Raw genomic sequence first — 5,558 nt, 5'->3', positions numbered from 1 at the left:
CTCCACATGCTGGTCATATTGCAAGTGGATACTTGCATCACACGTCCATGTGACCCTGACTGGCCCTAATGATTACTGTGTGCTGATTGCAGGATGTACTGTATATCAACGCTCATGAGTAGCAGAATCACAACACACAAACTATACATTTGAAATGTAATTTGACAAAATGTAAAAACTAGGGCTGTAAATCGATTAAAAAACATTATCGAATTAATTACATACTCTATGATTATTTAATCTAAATTAATCACATATATATTTTTTGTATTTTAAATATTTAAATGAGTAATTGAATAATAAGCATTAGTCACATTAAAGTTCAAAAACTCTTTTATTATTATTTTCACTGTTCAAAGAATGGCCATAATAATCTAACCTGACTCCGCCAGATGGATTTGCTCCGCATATCCATCTGGGAACTTTTCATTGAAGAACTTTTGGGAAGGGGCGGACATACTGGTTAGCTGATTGGATAAACCATCTGTCTATCACCACCTTTGTTGGTTATCGACGGGCCAAATCAACCAATTAGATGAACAAAGTATTCTTCTAATGCCGTTTAACATACAATTAAGTTAGGTAACGTGACAAACGTTAAGATGTTTTGACTTACCATTTATGAACCTAATCAACGACAATTCCCATCAAGTTTTCACGGTAGGCCCTACACTTCTGAAGATAGTATATTCCTCCATTATGAACTGAAATCAGCCGTGGAGGATGTCTGTGTCGTTCATTCCTCCCAGCTGCATGGCTGAGACTCATAGCTTCACAGTTTACCCAGGAATAATTTCTAATTTGAATAAAACTTGCGCGATAGCTATGCTCATCTCTATGGATGCCGTCATGTTGTTCGTCGCGTCACACTTCAACCCGCCTCAAAGCCAACGCTGATTGGATGTTCATTTGGTGAACTGCTCCAAATTTTCTTTAACGGAAAGTATCCAGACTGACCTGCGAGTGAAACCCTGAAGCTCGCGAGATCAGGATGGTCTCACGAGGCTAATAATAATCTATGATATGACCTAATATTCTGAGGAAATTAATTTAAACGTTTTTTTCACATACAAGGCATTTCAAGCCACAGATATAACCTAGGGGACACAATGAAAATAAATGAACACTCCCCTCAATGTCAACACTATTTTTTTGCCTTGATGTGTGACTTTAGAGTTAATGAACTCCGGTGATATGCAAATTCCTTGCTGCAGACATTGCAGAGGACTTTATTTTAATCAACACTTTATTTTTTATCAACACCATCAGGCCGTTTTTTAAAAGTAAATGTTTCAATCAATGATCTAGGCAGCACATTGTATTATCTCTCCTTCATTTTACAGTCTAATGGTTACTGACTAGAACGGCTCAGGGTCAAAGGTCATACAGAATTGATTAATCTATGTTATTTTTTTTAATCAGTTATTTTTTCTCAAATTAATTAATCAAAATTAATCAGTTATTTTGACAGCCCCAGTAAAAACATTTGCACACAAGGTATATATATAAAAAGAGTTGTGTTACAGCATTCCACCAACAGATGGCAGTAGGCTATTTCCAAATATTGGAGGCAGCTGCAACCCTACTGCACCTTCCTGTAAAGTTCAATCTTCCAGAGAAGAGGTTAATGCCCCCTGTTGACCCTTCACCCAAATCATCCTTAGTGTGTGTTTGTGTCCCTATATCCACCCCCTGCCTGCTAGCCCTTTCTGTGGAGCCGGGGGTCTGGACAAATGGTTTACAGTAAATAGCCTACTGAACTCTGGTCTTTGGTCAGTTGCACATTATGATCATTGGGTGTCAAGGCCAACAGGGGGAATACAACGAGAATAGATATATAAAGGCAAAAGATACATATGTTCATTGGGTAACTAGTCACGTTGACACTTCATAACAGACAGAAACAGGACAGAAATTAGATCCAGTATTCAACGATGGAAACACTCACTCTCTCTCAGTGTGTAGATCTGTGTTATTGAGATGTTTATTTGAAAATGTCCTAATTATGTCAAACTGCATATTCTACATCTACACCAATAGACAATAACAGACTTGTAAACTTGTACATCAAGTTTAAAAATAATTGTATCAAGAGTGAATATCTAGATTTCTTAAAGGTGGGGTGTGCGATTGTGCACAATGTTACGTTTGTTGATGTTCATTTTTATTCCGGTACATACATTTCTTAGCAGATCATTTTGTCCAAATGTTATGGGCTTGAAATTGCATAGATCACTGTGTGTACCTTTAAAGTATATATTAAGGGCAGACTTAAAGGAAATAGGTCTGTATGCAACATGTAGGCCATCACAATAAGAGTAAATAGTTAATTCTACTTGGAGATAGTAGGCCAAAAATAAGTTTGAAAATATTGGCATATTTACAGTTTTTTCTGAATGCTGAAACACAAAACAGCAATTTCACTGAGACAAAACAAATCAGTCTACATCGGGTCGTCTCTCTCAAAATTCCGTCTACATCACATGCAATGTCCTAGTCCAAGGCACCGGGAAAAATATATTCTGGAATGACGTATCCAGGCCTGACATGACAATATCCCCACATGTAGACTGTTTTTGTTTTTGGCTGTAAAAGGGCTATTTATTTCTCTTCTCACTCTTCCTGTTCCCTCCACTGTACATTACGTGTGGCTTGTTTATAGTGCTTAGGCTGATTGCAAAGTGAACTAATTATCTAAAACAGTTTTCACATGAGAAAGTGTGCCAGAGAGTTGGCAAAATAGTGTAAGTGCAGTGAATTGTGCCTACAGTTGTGCAAAGTGTGTGTTACAAAATTGCAAACTGAGTGCAAAGCAGTGTTTGTGCTTTTAGTTTTGCGAACTCAGTGAGTTGTTTTGCTATACGTATTAATAGTTTTAGAAATAAGAATCACAGTTGTGTTTAAGCATTCAGAAAAAAAACTGTAATACATCTGGGCCCAGGGGGCCGAAAGTTCATAAGTTCATGGGGGCAGGTACCATATAGCTGGCAGAGAAGAAGGAATTTTGAATGCCAGTGTGCAACACGTGAACCTTGCCTTGTCCGTTCTCTTTGTATTTTAAGGTATGGGTCATTTTATTCTTAATGTTGCCATCTAATAGCCTGGGTGTTCCCATGCTGCCTTGCGCGCGATTTGATTCACGCTGCTAAGGCAGCCTGGAGACCATGGAGCAAATTTTCGCCTGAGATAGGGGAACAATCACAGAACAAGGGGGAAAGCAAGACGATGATGAGCTATGCACAGACGCATTTGATAGACATCCGTGGCACCCAATAAACGGATCTGGGCATTTTTTTCAAATACGAGAAAATTAACGTTTGGTTCTAGCCTGGCTAGCGCCACCACTTCTCAATGAGACTTGGTCTGGGAACCAAACGTTAATTTTCTCGTATTTGAAAAAAATGAGACAGTCGCCAGGGCGAAGGAGAGGGAGGCAGCAAGAGAGAGAGAGAGAGAGTTCAAAGTCTTTCAATGTAACGTTACATAATCACAACTATATTTCATACTGCTTGTACAATCAAGATATCGTTTGAAAGCTGTATTCCCGTTGTGTTGGTAGGGCTGTAGATTTCACAACTAAAATTATATATAGCAGAGATATAAAAGCAGTTATGGATGATGGCATTTGATCGCGGCTGCTAGCTGCCTGATAGGGAACTGCAAAGAGCTTCAAAAGCGTATTTTTTTTGCGGGGGGACATGCATACTTTGAACACATCCTACAAGTTTCCAGCAGCTTGTTGACCGGGTTGTCCACCCAGTATGTGATCCTCAGACATCATAGATTTCATTTTTATATGACAACCTTTTACAGCAGCCCATGTCTGATTTCGTAAAAAACGGGTGTTTTGCCCCCTGGGTAAAGTGAAATTTACCTACCGTAAAACTTCAAATAATCGCTGAGTCCCTAAGAGACGCCTGTCTCTTTTAAACGTCTGGCGTGTCTACAGGTTTGGGTTAAAGGCCGGTCTCCAGTAGAGGCCTGGTCTGTTTTTTAGTTTCGGGTTGTATTTAATCTTCTAAATATTCTTCCCGTCAGATCGTCTGTTTAAAGATTCGTAATGACACGAAACCGATACAGAAAGGAGGTTACAGCAGTGTGAATTAGATGTTGCACGTTGTTACAAGCCGTAGCAAAGCATTCACATGTCTGGTCACAGTTGCAAGGTTTTAGAATGTTGCATGAAGTTGCTGCTCATCTCGTTGCGAATCTTGGGTGTGATTTGGGCTTAAGTATGGCGCAGACTGCGCACGTGATGATTAGATGGCATTAAAAGACTGCGGTGGGGAAAAGCTAGAGTTCCAAATTGTATAACTTTTTTTCCAATACTTCGTCATCGTTCAATTCATCCCTTGTGTTTAAAATTTGCAGATAGGCCGATGGTAAGCTTGTTTTTATGCTGGCAACAAAACCAGAACGGTTCGCGAACGTTATTCTTTATTCTAAATGCCATGGCGATAAAGAGAAAGAAGTCAGAAAAGGAATTTACCTTAGACTAGGCTATATCAGAGCCCGTCTACGGACATTCTCTGGCTATATAACCTACTGAAATAGGTTAATGATGTAAAGTCAAGTGCGCTTCTATGGGACTGCTGTGTGCGCGCAGTTTTTATTGATGAGTCGGAGTGGCAAGTGCTGCGTGTAGTTGCAGTGGAATGTGGCTGCCCATGGAATTATAAAACTTCTCACTCTTAGACCTACTCATACACGGCGGTGAAATGGCGTATTTAGCTGTCTAAATTCGAATCATATGCTGGGGGAGAAATCGTCGGACATCCATGATTATTTTGTTATTCAGCACCCCTGGTCAAAAATATGTTCCTGCGAGCCTGGAAGTAGGCTATGATTTGAATGTAAACTGTTTGCAAATTTGGCAAATACAAAACGGGAGAAACAATATGGTTCATGCTCTCTCATGCTGTTTCATTCGTGCTGAAAAGGAGGGAGAATGAAACATTAAGCACGTTCCACTTTTGCATAAATATTTCCTGAACAGTTTTGGTCAGGGCTGATAATGCAACTGTATTTGACAAAGGACCGATATGCTATTTGCTAGTGACAAAATATGAGCTTTCAGTGTGATACGATCTCTTTGTAGATTACGTTTAATTAAAACGTGTTTCATCTGTTCTGGCTATCCCGCTATTTGGATCTTACTGTATCTCACAATGAACAAAATCTTAACACTAAATGAATGATGATCCGTAATTGTCATCAGATAGCCTAGTCATATAGGTAGACATAAGATGAAATAATTAATTCGATAATATTTTCCATCTTTGCAGAGGAAAAGTTTTGTGTAAAGGGAATTAAAGGCCTGTCTCATATAGACGCCTGTCTCTAACACTAGCCTGTGCAGTTTGGCGATTTGGGAAAATAAAAGCCCAGACTATTATTTGGAGTTTTACGGTAATTGATTTTACATGTAAAAAAAACCTTTACACAACATTTAAACTGGTGGAATGTGTACAATGAATGGCAAATGATCACATGGGAGAAGAGGGTGTGTCTGATGCTGGTGATTTCTCTCAGTCCACAGTGTGTTTTCTCTCAGAGTC

This window comes from Alosa pseudoharengus, unplaced genomic scaffold, assembly GCF_046254945.1.
Source record: "Alosa pseudoharengus isolate Yale_2024_CS ecotype anadromous, Long Island Sound unplaced genomic scaffold, YU_APseudo_1.1 YU_APseudo_1.1_scf_3, whole genome shotgun sequence".
Lineage (NCBI taxonomy): Eukaryota > Metazoa > Chordata > Actinopteri > Clupeiformes > Clupeidae > Alosa > Alosa pseudoharengus.
This window is presented reverse-complemented; position numbering follows the sequence as displayed.